At 40.8% G+C, this 23,318-nt stretch overlaps 1 long non-coding RNA gene across 1 annotated transcript; it reads right to left on the bottom strand.

Moving 5' to 3' along the window:
- Positions 1 to 2,695: 2,695 nt before the first annotated feature.
- LOC128382636 (uncharacterized) lies at positions 2,696 to 13,321 on the bottom strand. The gene is made up of 3 exons (XR_008323780.1): positions 13,272 to 13,321; positions 13,038 to 13,099; positions 2,696 to 2,849 (listed from the first exon to the last, which is right to left on the bottom strand). It is a non-coding gene; the product is annotated as an uncharacterized LOC128382636 (long non-coding RNA).
- Positions 13,322 to 23,318: the final 9,997 nt, after the last annotated feature.

Here is a 23,318-nt window from a genome sequence, read left to right as displayed (position 1 = left end):
CAAGAGTCAGCTTCAAAATATAAATAAGCTGTAATAATGGCTTTGAAAACACAGCGAATTACAAAATCGACTTATCACAGAGAGGCGGAGAGAGGACCAGCAATAGAAGCGAGAGTGAGAATAAGATTGAGATTGACTTGAGGGGGAAAAAATAGAAAAGTAAAGGTGCAAATAATGAGAAAGTGCTTGTATAGAAAGAGAGAAAAAACTCCAGCCTTGGCCATAATAGGGGCAGCCTTTAAGTAAAAGCTGTCATCTAAAAAACCCTAAAACTGCTCCCTTTTTGGCCTGTCAAAAGGCACAAATCAATCTGCAGAGAAGCCTACTGTATATTACATTTTCAGTCTTTGACAAAGCAAGCTTTCAGTTTGTTGAGGAACTGGAAATATGACTCATCGGTCTTAACAAGGTCTTAAAAGAGAAATATCACATGTGTGAAAATGAGTCAGAGCAGTTTAACATAACCTAAATGATAATTATTATGATTTATAGCACAAAATGGTCCAAAAGCATCTATGTGACATTCATATTGTAACACAGGGCAGTGGGAGCAGGAGTGCTTTGACATATTCCTGGAGGTTTAAGGTTTCGTGTCAAAAACTTGTGCCATGAACCACATTTTAGGCACTAATAATATTTGATTTTTAATATAAGTTCATCTGTATATTGATTATTCTGAATGGAAAGTTTGAAATTCATGTCTGCCAAGCACTGGCCTGGTAAAGGTTTAATGGGATGGCTTCAGGGAGATTGTATTATACTGGGTTGAACTTTTTCAATAGTCATTAGAGATGCCTCCTCTTTGGTGCTCCTTTAACAAGCGGTGTTCCCCAAGAGTCCATCCTTGGCCCCCCATGTTGTGCTTCCACTACAACACATTATCTGCAAAAACAACAAACACATTTACAGGTCTGTATTTATATTCTAGAGATCTACTGGAATTTACAGTTATTTATATCTTATACTTATTATTATTAGTCATATTTCTTATTGTTATAATTGTTGTTGGTGTGCCTCTCTCTCCCTTTCTCTCTTTCTCTCTCTCTCTCTCTCTCTCTCTCTCCAACCGGTCGAGGCAGATGACCACCTACCTAGAGCCCGGTTCTGCTTGAGGTTTCTTCACATTAAAGGAGAGTTTTTCCTTGCTGCTGTAACCAAGTGATTGCTCATGGGGGAATGTTGGGTCTCTGTAATTTAAATAGTATGGTACAGACCTGAAAAGTGCCCTGAGATAACTTATTTTGTGATTTAGAGCAATATAAATAAATATAATTGACTTGATACTGATGCTTTACACAGTGCCTCAGTTCAACTTTATTCTATTCAAGCCATCAACTGTTGATATATGTTTTTATAATAATAGCCAATTATTATTTTACACCTTACTTACTGAATTACTGGGAAAATTGAGATGAAAACAGTTCAGAATTATGTTCCAATAAAGCTGATTGGCTGACGTCCTCCATTGCTATCATGCCTGTGGGCCATCACAAAGTTCAAAGCATCTGATGTCCTGCCAGATTGGTAAAGGTGGATTAAAGCTGTTACTTTGGGACGGGCATGGACAATAAGTAAAATCATCAATCATCATTTTAGACACATGGCCTGTTGTAAACATGTCAATCAAAACACAACAGCTAATCCCTGCATTTAACACACTTTCAGAATAAAGCCGACAGTCAAAAAACTGGATAGGTAGGTAGATAGATAGATAGATGGATAGACAGATAGATTAATATTCTGAGTGCGTGCATGAGGTCAGTTGCCTTAACAAAAGTTATTTTGTCATTTTAAAATCTTTCTTTCAACACTGAGCATATTCCACAGTTGTATCTGACATTACTCAAGCTTTTCCACAGGAGGAAATAGGATTTACAAACATTTATTCAAACTAAAGAGCCCACATTTCTGGCTAAAACTGCTGCACACTCTTTTATATTTTACAAATAAACTAATCATGGCAGTAATCTTTAGACCCAACCAAAGGATGTTTTTGTCATTTCTGCCAAATAAATCAGTCCTCAAAAAGTATGCACAAGTCATTAGATCTCATTTTCCATTTTAATCATGTTTTGCTTACTTAGTGAGAGTTTTGCTTTCTCCCTTTAAGCTGTGTCCCCAGGCAACGTGGTGCCATCCTGTTTGAGGAGGAAAATCTTTTAATTCAGGACCACAAACTCAGTATTTACCCAATGTAGCAGACAATTAGCCTGATGCTGATGCGAGCCAGCTTTTTTTCTCCGTTTTTTGGACCGGGGCAATGGACTCGCTAATGTTCTGTTTATGTGAATGTGTCTGGGCATTAATGGCACATTAGCTGGAGTCCGATGTAGAGGTTAAAGCAGCCCACCCTCCGCCCGTCCTCCTTTTACGGTCTTGTTTACTGTCAGTTGAAATGACATTTGTTGCACCGTTAGTTTCGAAGAGTTTTCCATGTCATGGGTGTTCCTGGTATTGGGAGAGGTGAAGTGGGTTCATTTTTTTTTTTCTCTTGTCCAGAAAAAAATTTCCATTGGAGGAAAAAAAAAATATTTGGGGAAATAAGTTAAGAGACAGAATGAGAGAGAGAGAGAGAAAGAGGGAAAGAGAGCAATGATGAATGACTTACAAGGCGAGAGGAGGGCAGGAAAAGAAGCTTCCTTCCTCCCCTCCATCATGATCACCCAGGGGCCTCGGCTGTCGGAGCTGCCTCAGTATTTTTAGCTCTAATCGGAGGGGAAATGCCACCTCGGGGTCCTCAGGGGTCGTTGGGGAGCACAGAGGGAGCAGTCCGGCGTTTCCTGACCCAATCCGGAGCCACACCGACAGGGACACCCAGGGCCGACCTCGGGCCCTGCGGGACACCACAGCTAGGGTCAGAGAGCACAGGCTTTGAATATGTGTGTGTGTATGTGTGTATGTGTATGTGTGTGATTGTGTGTGTGTGTGTCTGTGAGTGATTCAGGTGGGCAAGAGCCGGACAGACCCCTGAATTACTGATATTTAATGTCTCAGGGCCCTTAGTGAGCTGTTTTACGGGGTCAAGAACATTTAGCACTCCTATGAGAGATGAAATACTATTTAGGTTTTCTGTGCTGGAGGAGCCTTTAACTACCTGTCTGTGTTTTACTGTATATACCAACACTTATACATATTTCAGAGCAGTGTTAGAAGATGTATTAAGATCATTTACTTTACTAAAAGCAACAAAAAAACAATGTAAAAACGCTCCAGTACTCAATATGCAGGTATAATGCATTAACATGGAACATTTCAATGCTGCAATGTGTCACGGTTGAACTAATTTGAGCTTTTTTTTCCACTTGACTAGCTGAAACCATGGCGATATATTATGTTTTATGTGCTGATCTGCTGACAGGTGACAAATTAAAGGAAAAACCAACATAAAGTGTTCACTGTTGGGCTACCACATGCTGCCAGAACAGCTATTCTACACTTTATGAACTCTACTAGAGGGATGGACACCATTCTTTCAAACAGATACTCTCTCATTTAGTGTTTTGATGATGGTGGTGGACAGTGCTGTTTAACATGTTGGTCCAAAATCTCCCATAGGTGTTGAGTTGGGTTGATTTTCATACACATCAAACCACTGAGTGATCCCTTGCCTCCAATGGATGGGGGAAGGGGGGGGGGGCATTGTCATCTTGGAAGAGACCACTCCCATCATGATAGAAATTAGACAAATGGACCCAAACCATGCCAGCGAAAAGCCCCCAATAGCATAACAGAGCCACCGGATCTCTTCTCTGTAGGGGGTCAAGCATTCAGACCTGTACCAGTTTTTCCATTCATTTATCACCCATGTGTACAGTACGTTTTATTTGCACAATATAAAGCTAGTATTTTATTTCTCTATTTTGACACATAATGAAATTTGAGAGCAGTAATAATACCTGAAATTTTGTACTTTGAGCCAGAAATTTGATCACATTTCCCAAAGTGATCCAAAATGAACACAGAAGTTATTGTTCAAACTGGACTTTAATCATCAGTTTAAAATGTTTTTTTATGAAGGCAAAATAGTTTAGAATTAGGTATAAAATCTCATTATGAGGGTAAGCTTGGATAGCTTGTAACAGTGTGTAAGGGCTTGACTTTTCTAGCCAAATAAAAGAAAGAAACAAAGTAAACAATATTTAAAAAGATCAGTTTTCATTGCTTATGTATCTGTTTGTGTACAATTGAAGACATATATTTCCACATAATTTGAGTGCTCTGTCAATTCCCAGCGGACCCACTCTCATTAACCACCATGAAAAGTGGATAACCTTACCTCTGTGTCCTCCACCTCATTTATCTTTACCATTCGCTCTCTTATGAATCAACATTTCCCCCCAGATCAGGTCTCAGTGAGGGCATCCCTCTGTGGTCTCATATACCACCGTGGTCGTGTTTAGATGTAATCATTCCCCTTGAGTTCAGAGAGCATGCGGAATTGAAAACCAGAGATTTAAAGTGGCGCTGGCAGGACGGGACCTCCCTCTCTGCCACCTTTTTTTCCCCCCTCCTCCCTCTTTCAGAACATCCACATGCATGTAATCACACTGCAACTACGCAAACACAAAGCCACAGATCATCAATCTGCTACAATACAAACTGAGGAAGAGTGGCTAATCTTTAATCCAGATATTGAAAATTAGAGACAGACTCCTTTTCCGGCTGACTGGATCTCTCTCTCTCATTCTTTTTTTTTTTTTTCTCCCTCTCTCCAAATGGAGAATCCCTCTCCCAGATCCTTTGGTTAGGAAAATGTTTAGCGGTCAAGCCTTGCTTCCTGTAATTACTCCATTATTCACATCCCACTGGTAGAGAGAGAGAGAGACAGTGGGGCAGAGGGCACCGGGCTTTACCCAGAGTACAACAGGGAATTCGGCGCAGAATGTCAGACATGCAAACGGTGCATTCCCAAACACACTGCGACACACACACATGCATACACACACACGCGCACACACACACACACACACGCTCAATCAAAGCTCCTGCAAATGTCACTGCTGTTTATGCTTGTTTTATGCGGTGCTAGAATATCAAGACGGATTGATGTGAGGCCCAGCTGCAAAACGAATTTGGTGATGTCTGATCTCTAAAGGATAACCCTCCCACACACACACACACACACACACACACACAGTGGTCATGTCAGTGCTGTTTTAATGGAGTGGTCAATCAGACAGAGTGAGAGCAGCCGGCCAAAGCAGTGAGGCAGCTCCTCTATTGAGTTAGAGCGAGCATTAGCACCAGGCCTGTGTCTCGCCTTAGACTCTGTCTCCTCTCTGTGCGTCTCTATCCGCAGAACAGTACAAAGGGGGCTGCGCTCTAGCCCCCCGCTACCCAATAGCAGTGACTGATCATAACCTAATTGGATTGATGTAACTTGTTTTCCAGCCCATTCAGTCTAATTTGCCTGGAGCCAGCCACATAGAAATAATTGTCAATATGATCCTCCTTTTTGCTGTCTTTGTCTCTTTCTCTCTCTCTCTCTCTCTCTCTCTCTCGCTCTCTCTCTCTCTCTCTCTCTCTCTCTCTCTCTCTCTCTCTCTCTCTCAGTTTCTGTGGATTTGGATGGAGGATGTGGGAGCAGGATGAGAGGCTGAAGTGTGCAGGAATGTATAGCACTCAGCAGGATGACAACAAAGACAGGATGGCTGACGTGTGCAGATGCAACTGGGTTTGAATTTAGTTTGGGTTTCTGAGAGCTCTGGAAGGAGAAAAGACCACCAACTCTGTGTGTGTGGTCTCTAGCTAATATTTTTATATAACCTAAAATAACTGGAACAGGGTCATAGGTAGCTGATCATATTAATTTCATATCCATAAAATAGCCAAACAGCTGGTATGATGGGTAACTTATGACTAAGTATCATCACAGGCACGATCAGTGTTATTATGACTTATCACATAGTTACTTATCATATCTTCAGATAAGCACCTGAGAAGCATCTTCAATTCTAATTTATGGTAACTGTATGATAAAGTCCCTGCTTTTCTAAAATACCCTGACTAAAAATCAACCCAACTGCCAAAATAAAACATTGGCATTGGTACATTTCTACAAACCACAGATATGTTGAATCCCTCTGTTTCATACATAGAATCTGTACAGTAGGATAATTATGTTTTATGATGTTGTGGTTAAGGTCTGGTTACGTTCAGGCACAAATACTATTTGGGTAAGGTAGGGAAAGATCATAATTGGGTTAAAATAAAAAAAAATGAAAATCAAATAACAATGACTTACAGTACCAACATACAACACAGGACTTCAGATACTTTTAGTTGTATCTTTCCTTTTAGTCGGTATGACATTTCAGTCTGAAGCCGATATGATACCTGTGAAGTCCATAGCTGTTTTTAAGCCTCTCTCTCACCAATACACCTTTCATACTGGATATACTCACATCTACTCAACCTGCATCATAATACTCTCTGGTCATCATCATCTGTCAGAGACTGCGCTCCACAATTGTATTTCCACTGCTTAACCATACACAGAATTACACGAGATAACAACCAAATAAAGTTAGTTTGTAGTTCTCTCTGCATGCTTATTCAAGCACTGACTGATGTACTGCCTGACCTCCCCTTCAATGTGCTTTTATTTATTTTTTGGTCTTTTTTTTTAGATGAGTCCTTGAGTTGGTTCAATGACATTTAAACCTAAGTAACATTAAGATAAATGTCTGTTTGTCTCTGTCAGTCCCATGTTGGCAGGAGGGTTTAACTCTGTTTACCCTCATTACTGGTGTGAATGGGGTTTAATTGTGATCCTGCACAGTTGCTTTATTTAGCTAAGGAGTAGTTTGTAGTACAGAGTAGCAGAATGAAAACACACAATACATATATTATGCATCAATTCATATCATGCAAAACATTTAATTTAGAAATGACAGATTATTGTAACTGTCACAGGAATAACACACCAAGGCACATCTGGTCATTTTGCTTTCAAATGACATTGAACATCTGTATTTATTTTTTCAAGTAATACATGCAAAGTAATAGTTTTTTGATGGATGATGTACATCTTTTGACTTATGACCAATATGTGACTTGAAAAACAATGACTTTGACCCATTTCTGGAAATCTATGTCTGAAGCATTTAGTTTAGTGATGTCATACGAAATTGTTTCTGTGTAAAAATATTAAAGTTGCCAGTATTTGGTGATACAAATGTGGAGAACAGCCAGATTCAGTAGCTCTCTCCTCCCAGTGACAGATAAGTAGTGTTTCTCACAGACAGCTTTATTGCATGAGGAAGGACTGCAAACCTTTATATGCCATATCTCTGTGTGATCTTTATCTTTGAGAGAGGTTGCTTATTCACCACTTTTATTATAGACCAAACTTAGTTTCAAGGAAGTCAACTTCTTGTAGATTGGGTGCAGAAGATGCAGAGAAGCTGATCATTCCCTTAACCCGACCTCAAACTCTTACTTCAGTGAGAAAGAGAGATTTAAAGACAGTGAGAGAGACTGTTTTGACATGAAAGAGCCAAGAAAGCCATCCAAAAGATAAACAGTCCAAAACATCCTCAGAGTTTGTCCTCGGTCCAAATCTATTCCTCATCCAAATCCACAGTCAAAGAAAGCACAAGCCTAACATAATCACAGAGTGCTCGTATAAATTAGTAAGCACTCACCCGAACTGTTAAACTCTGGATGACATCTGTGTGACATCGTTAAATGTTCAGCATATAGACAAAAGAGCTTCTCTCTTTTTATGTATGTTTACGTAGGGTGTTGGCATATGTACGTCTGCGTAAACAGACAAGACTACTCTAATGTACATTCAACCAGGTCAAGGGGTTACAGTGAAATTTGCTTGTCGACAGTGTTGAAGGTTTTTTTTTCAGAGGTGTAAAATTGTGGCTCGCAAACGGCAACAAAAGAAACTGATCTGTGAGCACTCGAGTAATGAAGTATCTCTCGCCACAGCTTTTGTGTGGAGTCTCACAATGGTCCGTGTGATATGGATCCCTCTCAGACAGGCAAAGTGGCCACCTATTGTGAGAGTCGAGCATACAGGATCCGAGGCGAGCCTCTCTGCTCAATGCGTCCAGAGTAATTATGATATAATTTTTCTTCAGGATTTCAGCAAGTCTTCTCACTTTACTCAAAGGGCCTGGAATTGGGCTGGAGTTAGGTGGTGAAAGCCCTAATGCTGGAGGGTGTCAGGATTTCATAACAGCTTTCTAAAACCTCCATCTGGGAATTTATACTTTGTGTTTTAGCAAAGACTTGTGGAGATTAATGAATTCTTATACAGTTGCCTTATTATTCACTACAAGCTGATTTTTCTGCACTGATGACTAAGTCAAGGGGAAAGTCCAAAGAAAATTACTTGCTTTCAAAACCTATTAAAAATGAAGTTACTTTTTTTTTGAGCATCAAAATCCCCATGAAATGACTCATTTCACTATCCAAATTTGATCCATTCATTTTGATAACATTTGGAAAGTCTAGAAGAGCCACACAATTTAAACATTTTATTCCCATTCAAGTTAGCAGAGGGATAAACCAGATGTTAGCCGGCTAGGCCATCAGAAGTTACTGGTCCACATGCTTTACGGGCCCAACGACCAGGGAGCATGAAGTAAGTGGCTTTTTTGGCTTCATGTGCAACTGAGCAACTTTCATAGGAATTGACAGGACCCCACCTTCAACGCTGTATCCAGGTCTGGTTTTAGGGTAACCAGCTAGCTTATATAGGCCATGATTTTCAAATAAAATGGGCCACATCCACACACACACACACACACACACACACACACACACACACACACACACACACACACACACACACACACACACACACACACACACACACTAGGAAAAATGAAAAAGAAATTGAGGGTGCAACAACAGGTTTATAGAAAAAAAACTGAGAAAGGAAGGAAGATGTCAGTGCAACCAGTGGAGAAAGGGCAGAATGAGGAGTGTCATTAATTATTACCAGGAAATAGACAACAGAGGGCAATTGTTTGCTTTATAGTCAGGACTTGGAACATTCCAAAGACCACTTTGCAAAGGTACATTAGCGGAAAGGTTGCTGACTCTGGCTATACATCTGGGAGGAAGGAATACCTGCCAGAGGAATCTGAATAAGAACTGGCCAATCTTATCATGTTCCTCTCCAAAAGCGGTGTCCCCCTCACCAGAAGAGATGTCCAGGGAATTGCTTTTAATTAACCAAAGGCCAATAATATCAAGGACTCTCTGAAGTAAAAGGCATTACTGGGTTCAATTTTTTTAACAGAATCCAGACCTCAGCATTAAGAACCAAAGGCTCTTTCAGCAGTAAGAGCAACTAGGCTGAACCCTGTGGTAGCAGGAAAGTGGTTTCAACAGTATAAAGACCTACTGGAGGAACTTGAAATCAAAGAGGTTCCATCACATCTTTGGAACTGCAATGAGTCTGGTCTGCATGACCAGTTTTGCTCCACATGTGTGGTTGGGGAAGTGGGTAACCCCTGTATAGGGTAACTGCTGGGGAGAAAGAACAGACCACAACAGTCTTTTGCAACCTTCTATGCAGGGGGAACATTTAGTTGCATCATGTTCATCTTTAAAAGGCAGTGACGAAGGTGTAAGTGGCTTCATGGTTGCCCAGAAAATGTTGCTTTTAGGGTCTTTGACAATGGAGTATGGTCAGATGCCTTTCAATCTAACACCAGACATGCCCTCCAGCCTGCTGACAAAGCAATTTTCAAAAGTCTGCAACACAATTGTATGAGGAGGGTGGAAGTGGACAAAGAGAGGTCCTTAGTCCATGTCTTCACTCATGAGCAAGAAACCCTCAAACTATCTGGAGGAGGACGAAAAACCCTTCACTTCCAGGTCTTCAATAGAGGTTGGCACAAGCTCAGTCACCTTCAATGACTTAATATCAATGCCTTATGCCTCAGAACAGCCCCCCCCCCCCCAGCTACCATTTAAAAAGCATAGACCACATCAATTGCATTACTACCAAAAAGAAATAAAAACACTAAAAACAACCAAAGGTAAAAGAGCACAAAGCAAGAGCTAAAAAATATCCCTGCAATGCCTGCCAGAAAGTGTATGGTGATGTGAATGACCCAAAGGCCATGGAGGACTGGCTGTACTGTTATCTGTGCAACTCATGGTACCATGAAAGCTGTGGACAGGATAATGGCATCTGTGATGATGATGGTTACATCTGCAAAGACTGTGCTTTAACGGATCGCAGGAGAAAGCCTACCAGACCTAAAGAGATGAAATGTTAAGGTTGAGATACAGAAAATATAAATGCTTCTTGGTGATTTATTTTTTAGGCAAACGTTCTAATATTGTACAAAATGTTTGACACAAGCATGCTCATAAACACACAGTTATACAACAAGATCATTACATTTTAAAAACATTTTTTAACTGAAATATTTTTATTGCATGAAATGTATTTATGGTGTGGTTACTATGGCACACCAAATACAACAATGATTTCAGCTGATATTAATGTAATGTTCTCTCTTTATATTGGTCCATTTTACCTCAACAATATATCGTAGCCCAAGAGGGAACAGGCTTCTACTTTACACCTCATAATTCCAAAATAATTGCACTTTGTCACCCTTTTTTAACATTAGGGGCCTGTTTTTATCTGACTCCACACCTATGTATCTGTCTGTTTCTCTGTATCCATTATGATACAATGATAGAGAATATTGTACCATCATAGTGCTGCAGAGTTGAACATATGCTCTCAGAACAGAAACAATACTCTGTGGCTTGGGAAACTTGTACTGTGTACCTATAGTGCAAGCTTCTTTGTTACTTTATCTGCAGGAATCACAAGAAAATGTTGAACAGATTGACTATCATTTGATCTGTTCCACCACAGCCTGAATTCCACAAATTGTAGAGTTCTGTGTTGTACAGTAGGTGCCTTAAAATAGCCCTTTATATTCTAGTTAGGCACACTTTTATTTTCATATAATACTCATTTCTGCATCACCCCAAAATTACCACTGCTCTCACTCAGCCACCCCACTGAAAATTTCCAGTCTCCACCACTGCTTGACTGTTGCCCAATAGTGAACAAATCCTGCTGGAATATGTCCCAATATAACTCAGTTGTGTCAATATTGCACTGTGATTAAATAAACAGCACAACGTTCTTGGAGGTTGCGCAAACTAAAAATACAGCAGTGGCTATCCTTTACATGATGGTATCAGAGGCGCTTGCATGCAAACTGACATCATCCAAAACACTTTTCACACCGGAGAACCAAAATGATATCATCGCAAGTGTCCAACAACTTGTTGACACCCATATGTGCTGCTGGTCACAGTGCTACACGCGAGGACAAGCTGCCTGCAGCCAACAGGTTGTCTCTGCTGTTTACACAATAGGTCGTCTCTGAGATGGACTGATAGTTGAGACTCTATGTCCTCATATCTCCATAGTCCTTGCTTAAAAACCAGATAATGAAACTGCTGCATGACAACATCTTTATGTAAAAAAACAAAAACTAAAAAAACAAGTCACACAGAGAAGATGCAGAATATCTCGGCCTCAGTAACCTCTCTGGCGTTGGGGAGGAGGGGGGACCCGGAGAGATGACCCATGTTTACCCAAAGCAGGCGGACTACAGTGCATATGATAGCTGGCCTCAGAGGTTTTCGCGTCAACAAGGAAAGCGAGAGCGCCAGTCTATTGATCCCATCCGCGGGGAGAGATAAGCTGTCGCCACTCATGAAGTCATTTTCATAGGTTACATGCAGGGGGTTAGGCGAGAGAGCGAGCCTGTGTATCTGTATATACACTGAGCTATTATGTTGACGCTAATAAATCAAGACCTGCCTGTCTTGTTGTGAGTAGAAACAGATGGTGTGCTATGGTAATAGTTTTGTATTCATTCATAAGTTATATTGAATTTTTTTCTTATTTTCCATGAAAAGCCCAAAACCAACAATGAACTGATCCTATTAACAAGTAATGAGCGTGTATCCATAGCTTCATATATCTTATTCATGTGCCATAGAACTGTTGTCTAAAAACACACCAGCGAGATATTCTTCTATTACCATAAACACACACTGTAGTTTATTTTGAATCAAACCCACATACACTGCTCCGCTGCCAGAAATATTAGAAGAGTCTGATTTATAAATCCCACATTTGTGTTGTTTTGTCCAAATGTGTTTTTAAGTTCAGATAATTCATCATTTTGTTTATCTGTTAAATACTCACTAGTCTCCAGTCTGGCTGTTGGAAGTGGTAAGGATCATTTTTTTGTAGCTTTTAGCATTTTTCAGATGGAATTTATTAGAGAACCAAATGTGTGTTACTCCGCACCAGAAAGTAGTCCCCAACAAAAGCACTATTTAATCCTGTTTGAGTAACATTTACTAAAAACTACAGTGCCAAGCTGTTTTATGAGATGATTTTGCTTTTTTTAAATGTATTGTAATGTAATGTAATTTGTGATCTGTTATTAAAAATGTACATCTTTAGTAGGAATCAATGGGTTCTAGCCAGAGAGAGACAGATGGGTAGTGAAAGTATTGAGAAACAGACTGACACATCGTTGGCTTTGGTTAGTTCATAGGACTTTCATCTCCTTTAAAAAAGATAGAAGAATACATCTATTTGCTTACATTACAATTCTAAAATCAGTCAAGTCAAGGAAAAAAAAAGAGGACTGGTGTTTGTTTTAGCTCATGTAGATACAGAATTTGTTCTTAGCAGAAATTAGATGTGTCTTGGACAAATTGTACTGCTGAAAAACATTCACATGGTAGTTTGTCATGCAAATCAAGTTGCTACTTTTACATAAAGTACTATTAAATTACTTTCAACATTATTCCTACAATATGAAACGTATAAACAAGACTTAATGCTCAATGCATTAATCAACAGTAATTAAGAGGCCTGTTAGTTTTGGTTTGCAGACCACCATTCAGTTATTCCCCAAGACGCTCCAAAAATGTTTTCAGAGCCGTAAAAGAGGCCGAGGCCATGTGTGAGGGGTGAGGAGGTGGTTTACATCTGACGGCTAACTTTCCCTTACCTTGTTTCCTTCACTCAACACTCTCATTGGGCCCTGTTTCCGTTGCAATGGTCATGGAGAGCCTGGAGAAAAAAAATGGGCTCTGTATCAGATGTCATTTAAATTTAAACATCAAGTCAGAGTAGAAGTTTGAGGTTTTTTTGAAGACGGAAAGTAGGAAAGTCTTTATTTGGTGTGTCTAATAGAGGAAAATCTTTATCTGTTTCCTGTTTGTTTCTGCTTCTTCATCCATACTTTTAATGCCAGACGTCCTGTACAATCAGTCTGCGATAGATAACGCCGTCTGCTCCGTCTCCTGTCCAGTCAGTTTTTTTCCCCTACGGTTTCTCAGCACACAAAAGAAAATGACTGACACAACGGCCGGGCACGGAGAGTCAAAAATCCATCTATGGATTTCAGAGTCCTGTTGCTCAGCTCCACCACCACCAGCCCCTCCCCTTCCTCCCCTCCTGTCCCCACTTCCACTCTCCTCCCTTGCCAAATCAATTCTATGCAGGGACTTTATTGACTCAGGTAAAGGGGTTGTGATCCAGCAGTCAATTTCTGTGTCTGCACAGCGGAGGGAGGGATGGAGACACACACAGGAGGAGCGGGCAGCATTAACGTGCCCCTTTTACACTGGGGTCACTGTGTGTGTGTGTGTGTGTGTGTGTGTGTGTGTGTGTGTGTGTTTAAATGTACTTATTCTATACTTATTGAAGCGTGCATACACATAGATGCATATTTTATGTATGCAATGGTGCAGTTGTGTGTGAGTGTATGAGGCATCTTTACAGGAGCTGGAGAGGCAGGCCTGGGCCTCGGGGTGCTGGAGGGGGCAGACATCGATTGTCAGGCGCTGTGGAGACACTGGTCTGTCTCCACTGGTGGGAGGAAGGCTGGGCTGGTGTGCTGCATGCATGGGGCTGGAGAGCTTCTACAGCTGGGGGCTACTGAGAGAGACGTGCCAAGGGGGGTTAAAAGGTAATGGTTGTTGGTTGATGGGGGTGGATGGGTGGATGGGTGAATGGGTGAGGGGGGGGGTCTTCCTGCTTCTTTAATGATTAAAGGAGGATGTGACACCCTCCTTGGAGTCACACAAGACAAGAATCCACCCCGAGGTGCTTTACTGCTACTGTCCGTTGACCGTTGTCACTGAGCTGATATGCTGTTAGGCTTCTTCAGTGGAGCCTTGATGAAAGTCTTGATCACACCTGAAGAGACGCATGTCTAGCTTGTATCTGCTATCTGTTATCATAGCTTTTGGCTAAAGTGCCAGGAACTAATGTGAGCTGCTGTAACTCAATGGTACCTCTCATTGAGGGTTTCTGTCATTGGTCTTCTGAAGGGGTGGAGCATGTTGGAGGGGTTTATTTTCCATATTCTTTCAATCTAATACAGCACTTGCTTTTAAAATGAACCTCTTAGTGATCCGAATAAATTAGTTTCTTATCATCCAAAAAAAGATCTCATGATGATTTCCCAGCATTTTTTTATGATTGTCTTTCAAAACAAGATCATGTAATGCTGGTTACTCTTAGTGCAGACTGTTCACTTCATGTCTGCTGCATTGAAACTGCTTTGGAGTGACGGGTTAAGCAAGGGCACGAGGACAGCACCCGCACACAACAGCACCCAGACGACAAACATGATACATCACGTCACTATTAGACAGCGTAGCACTCAACCAGTGTCAACAATCACTAACACGCCCAGCAAGGTGCACAGTGTTGTGTTGTTGCCAATATAAACAGACATGGAGACATCTGAAAATATGACACATTTATAATTACCAGTCATTAAAGTGTTTAAATCAGCTAAATAAACATTCATAATAATTAAGAGGATCAACAATCCTTGCGTAGTAACCTGCATGAAATATTAATGTTATCATGGATATTTCCCACGATGGGGTATTTGGAAATTGTCACTATAACAAATACAACTGTGATTTTCAGGAAGGTTTTTTCTGGCAGAGAAACTAGTTACAGAGTCAGTCACCCACAACTAGGGGAATCCCCCACCTATGAACAACACTCATCTACTGATTACAGCCCACAACTCGGGCCCTGACTAGTACAAATAAATGCAACTCATCAAATATTTCTCTTGGAGTACGTTGGTTATTTGAATAGAGGTGTTTTTTAATGGTTCAATACTTGATTTAATGAATTTGATGCATGTAGTGTCCACCTTAAATCATGTAACTGTTTCAATGTTGAAGAAACAAATGATTTTACACAATATGAATGTAAAATGATTGTAATGCTTCCATTAAAAACCATCTGTTAATGTTAAACACTGTGCTGTCTTTAGCAAGTCTATAGCAACACCGTCTGCCAGTCAGAAACTAAACACTGTTCGACTTCATGATCCAAAAGAAGTAAACTGCTGAAAAGGACAATTAGACTTCATGCATGGTTACTCCAATAGTATAAACTTATGTTCCATGAAAGGAAGTTGTGCTGCTGCTGCTGTGCTAAGCTGAGCCTCAGCTCTGCTAATACTTCTTGTTTCCCTGTCTGAGCCTCCACACTGTACAGCAGAGCAGGTCCCTCTGGCCCAGTCATGGTGCCAGCCTACCTCCACCAGCCCTTTGATCAATAGCGGCCCGACTGCCTTGTCTCCGCTCTCTCCCATTCGCTACTCTTCAGATCAGCCTGCTCTCTAACCCCTGCATGACAGGAGCCTCATTAAAAATACATCACATCCAAATTACATTGATCTCTTTTACTCTTTTCATTTACTTTCACTGAATCTCTGCCCCCCACATTCCCTTGTTCTCCTATTCTGCTGTGTCATGATGAAGAATGGAAGAGATCTCTTCCTCTGGATCAGTATACAACTTTTTTTTTTTTTTTTGTCCTCTATGTGCACGAGCATTATGTCATTAATTTACAATAGGGAAAAAATGCTCAAAGAGGCACGAAGCCAGGATCCACCTCATATTTTCCTTTAAGATGATATCAGTGGGACTTTGACCTTTATTTCTACCTTTAAATAAAACAGAATTTGTTTGTTTTCATATCATGAGTTATACGTCTTTGGATGTTTTCTGCTGCAGTTCCTCCATCTGATTTGGGTGGCATTCCTCTGGGAGATAATAATGAGTGTAGCTGAGGGCCGCCAGCTCACCTGGGGACTGCAGGGCGAGTCTGTACAGGCCTTTTCGTCTGGATCACGGCAGACAGCAGGCAGACCAACCTCACTGCGTGATGTGCTGATACCCAGCCTGTCCAGCCTGCTCTCCCTGCTGCACGCATACACACTTCTACTGTACTGTCTTAAATCTATTTGTCTCTCATCCCTGTGAGTTGTAGGAACATAGAGCTGGAGAGATGAAGATAGCTTATTAGTGTTGCACCAAGTTTTATCAAGCATCCTCTGTCAGAGTATAGAGAAAGAGTGTAAGTGTCATACTCTGAAAATCTGGAGGGGAAAACAGTTGGAGCCATAAAATGCAAGCAACTAACAAAATGCCTGCTGAAAGTTATATTTTAGCAGGTTAAAGAATTATATTAACACTCTATGTCTACCAGAGAGGAAATGTATATTGACAAGCTCAATATTGTGCATTACAGAGAGGATTTGAAGGGGGATCACGCAGGTATATGTCTCAGCAGGGGTATCCGTGTGCACTCTATGAGGGCTTTATGCTCCTCCACAGCTCTTCTCAGAGGAAGGACAGTGGCATTTTATGCATACCCTGTCCTTTTATTCAGTTTAATTATGCTCTGTCTCGACAAACCACAAAGACAGGCGTCAATATTCCATCTTATGAATAAACAGTGTGAACTTATTCCAAGTTTTCTAAATTACAGTCAGTGTGAAAACTTTATTAAATAAAATGATGCACAATTATAAGATGATATAGAAAGACAGCTGCTGTGACTATGTGCTGTCTATTGTGGAGGCTGGATAGCTACAGTAGTTACCAAGCAGACGTATAGACATATTTCAGAAGACACTTGGATGAGTTTTGTGATATCACTTTCTGATTTGACCATATTATGGCCCTTTCCCAGTTTAATATTTTCATTTTTATAGTCTATTTCCAGCATTTACATGTTTTTATGGTCAAAAGGCACCTAATTACAACTTTACAAGCCCCTTTAAAACTGCTTTATGTTCCCTTTAAAATTAAAGCGATACATATGAAGAAGAGAAATATTGTCCAACATTGGGGGTTTTTGTTTGTTTTTTATGTCAAATCTGTGGAAATGTTTTTAAATTCTCAAAAGAAGAAATCACTCTTGCCATATAACTGACATTTAAGTTATTCTCACATTTTTCGAAAACCTTTTTAACCTTAAACTTTAAAAATGTGTTGAATTAGTGATTTTCTGGTTGTTTCTCATCAGCCTTTTGAGTTTCATTTAAGTTGATTTAAGTTTTCTTTCACCTTTAAAGGGGGACGATAATGTCAAAGTTGATCTCTACGGGTATTAAAATAAGTGTACTGACACTCTTAGATGGGTTCTAAGCACACGGGCCCTGAAGGAACACAGTAAGCCTGGGAGAACCGTACTCTCATTACATAAGATGTTTGAAGGAAGGGAGAGAAAGAAAAAAAACAACAACACACCATCCTATCAACCTGAGCTCTGCTCTAATCCCACCTTTATCCTCTGTGCTCCAGGTAAGCCTGACCCAAGGTTATCACTCAGACAAAAATGTGGGGATTCCTCCTTTGCTTTTGCAGATCTAAGCGGGACTGATGGAAAAACCCAGCCATTTTTCCTGCTTTAGCACCTAACTATTAACAACTTTTAAGTGTCTAAATCCCTCCTTTGTTGTATTTTCTATGGCGCTATTATGTTGTGTTTTCTCATCTTCAACTGGAGCTATGCTTGTTATGCAGAGCTAAGTTTTAAGAGCTAAATTGCATCTTCCATCTATCCAATTCAAATTCCCCTTTGCTTTTTTTATTTCTCTACTATTAAACAAATGATAATAAAAATATATTGTATAAAGCGTTTTTCTTAAGAAACTTACAAAGTGCTTAACAGAGAGAAGAGATAAAAAGGAATATAGACAGCAACTAAACAAAGACAAAATAAATAAGGGTTTAAATTGTCTCCATCAGCAGTTCTTTTGTAACATCAGCATTTTGGGGAAATAACATTTACCAAAAATAGAACCGATTGACTTCTGGCCAAAAGAGGTCAACTTAGAGTACTTGTAAACTATTCTAATGGTATTTATAAAAGCCTGGCTAGTTTGTACACTTTGTTTCCTGATTAACATGAACTGAATTAACATGTGAACAGATCTCTGGGAAATAAGGATTGAAGTTTACCAAGCTCCAGATTAAACACTGATAAATGCTTTTAGTTATTCTTTAGACTGGAAAACAAAATGAAACTATATGAAAAAAATACCATCAATGTTTTATATTGCCTGATATTTATAGTGGTGCATATTTGACCTAAACTCATTCAGCTGTTTGTCAATGAAGTGGAATGGAGTTGACAATACAATGCTTAATGCTTCAATGCTTCAGGTGATGAGATGATCAGATGAGAGGAGAGGGGGTTGGAGGGAGCTATGGACTTTAAGCTCAGCAGAGGGAGCCCTTACTTACTACTGTGTGTGTGTGTGTGTGTGTGTGTGTGTGAGTGTATGTGTGTATGTGTGTGTGTTTACATGTGAATGTGTGCGCTCCATCCACACCTATAGAAAGCATACAGTCAATGGTGTGTTCAGGGAAGATGACACCTGTAAGCAGTCAGTAATGAATTTCTGACTCTTTTTCCTTTTTTCCATGTTCAATCTTCAGACTGTGTGAAAATGAAGCTACTAAAACCTCTTGAAGAAGGAAAACTGAGCTTTCAAGAGACACAGAGCCTCAACTGCATGGTTCCATGTTCTCAAACCACGACCACAGTGATGCCTGAGAAAAAAAAACACATCTATCTCAGCTGCTACAAAGAGGGAACCTTTGGCCAACCCTGCGCTTAATATGTAAAACATACTCACTCATCACAAGCCTTTGACATGGCAAATACCAGTGGCCAGATTAATCAAAAATAATGGAGTCGGTGTATTTGCTGATCCAATGAATGAGGCTTTTCCGCTTCATAAAGATTTTTTTTTTTTTTTTTTTTTTGCCCCAGTATTGGCAGTCTGGAGCTGTTCCAGAGTCAAGAAACCTGACCCACACCCTCGCATTTCTACGTCCGCCAAAAAACGACCTGTTCCCAAGAGTTCAGAGAGGAAAAGGTCTTGGAACGTCACACTTAATATCACACGCTCCTGCTCACACACACACACACACACACACACACACACACACACACACAGAGAGAGAGAGAGAGAGAGAGAGAGAGGGGCGACTGCTGGCCACAAACGCTAGAGTGATTATCAAGTCGCACAGTAGTTCCTGTTATCAGAAGATTCAGCCCACACACACACATTGAGACACACACACACACACACACACACACACATACACACACGTATCATTCGCTCCCATCACCCATTAACTGCTATAAAAATTCCATTTATGCACAAATGGCCAACTCAGCACACTGTGGGAGGGGTCGCCTGGAGGTGATGAGGGGAGCGAGTTTCTATGGAGACAGTAATGAGCGAATGAGGTCGAGTGCAAGGACCCGGGGCCGCAGTGCGCTTTGTGCTTCCTTTTGTCCCCGTAACAGTGGAAATTAAGGGACGCAGGAACAACAGGATTGAGTACACATGACCTAATGAGGGTCCAGCATGGGCCAGGCTTAACAGGAGGGTGGGGGTGTGGGGGGTTTGGACACTCAGGGGAATGTGGGTGGGAGGGTGGTGGAGAGAGATGCACAGTGGAAGGGGGGTGGGCTTTATGGGTATTATGTCACTTTGGTGTTTTTTGGCTGGACAGCAGGGATGAGCCTTACAAATGTAAATGTGATTGAATGACTGAGTGATGAAGTTATATCATTGGTTGGCTTTTGATAACTGACCAATGGCGACACAGGTTTTCATACATGGTTCAGTCATATATAAAGTTTTGATCTTGATGATGGTGTCATAAAGTTGCCAATAAGTTTATCCCTTCCCCCAAATTCTGTATCAGTCTATCCACCCCTCCATTTCTCCTTCCCTTCTTCATTCACGTTCCTTCTCCTCCTCTTTTCCCCTTTCCTCAGCTCCTCCTCTCCTCCCTCTCTCTCTCTCTCTCTCTCTCTCTCTCTCTCTCTCCGCCCGCTGCCCTGAGTCGAAGTGACAGCGGCTCTCATTAAATGCGAAACCCCGGTCACATGCGAAATTGACCCCGCAAGTGTTCTGGGTCACCCCCGTCCGTCCACCGGGCTTGACTCCCATCAGCCCCCCCGGTGGGGAGCGACCGAAGCCCCAGAGGTGTCAGGTATGGAGAGGGGAGGAGGATTAGATGGAAGTTTTACGCCAGTTTACCCCCATCATACAAGAAAGAGGCCTTTAAGGAAATATCCCCCATGAACAGAGCCAAAAACAGCCATTTTTTTTGTTTTTGGGCCCAGTTTACTGATAACCATCTATTGTGTAATTATGTAGTTATAGATGCACATTTTTTTTACACATTTTTCCCATCAAGAGTGAACTCATACTATTAAAAGCTCCTTAATGTTATTTCCACGGTTCATAAATCACAAAGCGTAAAATGTTACACTTCTAATACAACTGTTTAATACTTAATGTTCAGTAAACAGTCGACAGCTTTCCGCTCGAAGCCTTTTATGATGCGTGCTATTGAGTGGAAGTCAGTTTAAGAGAGTATGTGGTGTAGATTCAGTTTTTATTTTCTTTTACACCAAATTCTAAAAGAGCATCATAGCGGCTTCGGTTAAACGTTGTCATTGTCAGCTCCTCCTGCAGGTTGTTTTTTAAAGACGCTCAGACCAACTCGCAGGGGGCGTAGGGGGGCAGTTGTTAGTCTGTGATCCTTCCTAAGTACGTCAAAAGTTACGACGCTTTTGGAAAACACCTCTTAAACTCACGCTGTGATCAGCTGCGTGAACCCCAATCTAAAACCGGCTGATTTAAGACATTTGGAAAACGCGTTTCCTTGGAAAATTTTCCACAGTCGGCAAAGTCTGAGACTAATGTGGTTACGGTGATACCAGTGCACAGCCGGATCTACAAGGAGAGCTGTGTTTGTACGCCCTGTGTCTGACTGTCTGTTTGTCCATCCCTCTCTCTCTCTCTCTCTCTCTCTCTCTCTCTCTGTCTGTCTGTCTGTCTTGCCATCTGTGGACGGACCAGGCGCAGCTGCTGTGTTATTGCCTTTGGCTGCCTCTGACAACTTAATGGGATGTTTGATTTCCACGTCAGACTTCCTGCGCGGCCAACGCTCGACTTTTTAGCCCTTTGATATTTTGACTTCCCCCTACTCACTGCTCAAAACTCAAAACAAACACACACATTCACACATATATAAATACACAAACACAACGCTGACCTCACATCACCTGCTGCAACACACATTTACTAATTTCATTTACTGGACTATATAAGCATAGAAGACAGAGCCAAAATACACATTGATCGTCAGCGCTTACTTATGGGGCAATTATTTCCATAGTTTCTACTTAAAGTGTGTAAAAATACCTTTGAGTGGGGAAAACTTTCTTTTTTCAGGTTTCACTCCGAAAACCATCAGACATCATATTTGTCATCACTTCCAGGCCATGAGGATGACCTACTCGAGAGACACGATACTCTCAGCTCTGCCGTATCACTTACACCCACTGATGGCTATCTAGCAGTCAGCCATGTCTGCTCTCCATCTTCAGTGACATATGATGATAAAAGACGTCTTTTAATTCTCTCCAAGCGATGACTCCAGGTTATGACCCAGTGTGACCCCTCTCTGACGTATCCAGTCTGCTGGAATGTTTTGGGTAAAGGAACGCCTAATGCTAATGTTTCCGTGTCACAAAACAACCACTATTTATGTGTTTGGCTCTCTTTAGAATGGCCTATGTCTATTTCTGCAGAAAAATGACTAAAATAGCTGGGATAAATAGAGGCACCAGCATAGTGATGACACACACAAGAGTGATTGACGGTGTCTTTATTGACAACAAGTGAAGGTTGTTGAGAATGGATAGTAAATACATGGGATGCCTGGACAATGGATTGTGAGTAATGGACCATTGTAGCAAGACATCACCATTAATAATGTGTAATCATGTGGGTATATTTTAAGATTTCTTGAAATGTGAAGGTGAATTTCTGATTCACCAGATTTTAATTTCAGATGACTCAACATGTCAAACTGCATTTCTAGGTATAGATAATATATTTAGCAATGGTCACATTATTACACGTTAAAAGGCTTTCCATACCTATTATTCAATACTTCTTACCATTTATCCTCAAGAGAATATTTCCTTGATGTCGCTTCAAAAAAAAAAAAAAAGAGGACGTTACAATCTGATTCTCTACAAATCACACAAACTGGATTATATGACTGGAAAGCATGAAACGTTTGCTTATTATGAGAGTGTCGCAGTAGGCAAGGGAAAGGCTTCAGGTCAGATTGGGACAGTTTGAGAGCAAATAAACAAATACTGCTTTTTTTTTGGTTTGTTTGTTTGTTTGTTTTGGCCCAACTGTCCTTACTGAGCTCAGTGAATGAATCTTAAAAGGCAGAAGAACTATTTGGAGACAGCTGAAACAAGCTATAAATGTAACATCGACAGTTTATGACCTTTTATGTTGATATGGTGAGCATTGCATTCAGAAAACACAAACATTATCATTAGTTTGGAGACATGTCCGATATTCCCTCTCCTTTCAGCTGTCTCCACCAGCTCTTGGGAGAAATATGTGGCTGTTTAGTCGCTAAATTCTCCACTATGTTCACAGTAGCTACCTCGGTCAGTCTGCTGTTTGATGCTCAGAAGGTTGTGTACAGGGGGTTTTGCAGTTCACAGAAGATTGTCAGCTACATCGGGAAAAACAAGGCAGATGAGAGCTGAAGGAGTGAAACAAAAAAACAGTAAAGCTACAGGCATTAAAACCAAAACGATGAGCTGATAGTCACTAAAACTCTCCGTAGAGTCTGGTGATATTTCTATGAGAGCTTTCACACTACGTTTAGGCACGTGTACATAACAATATTGATTTTTATTGACATGCTTATATCGATTTTTCCAACCTGTTTGCTTTCAAATCAATTTTGTATATTTCAAGTTTCACAATTCTTTTGATCGGCTCTTGTGTAAAAATGTTAGTTAGTTAAAGAAAGATGAGAAAGTAGGACTTCTTATCTTCTTCACCATGCTGGATGTTGCCTGTAAAGCAAACAAACACAGCAACCAGCAACTGCGA

The sequence above is a fragment of the Scomber japonicus genome, chromosome 21 (assembly GCF_027409825.1).
Source record: "Scomber japonicus isolate fScoJap1 chromosome 21, fScoJap1.pri, whole genome shotgun sequence".
Classification (NCBI taxonomy): domain Eukaryota; kingdom Metazoa; phylum Chordata; class Actinopteri; order Scombriformes; family Scombridae; genus Scomber; species Scomber japonicus.
This window is presented reverse-complemented; position numbering and strand designations above follow the sequence as displayed.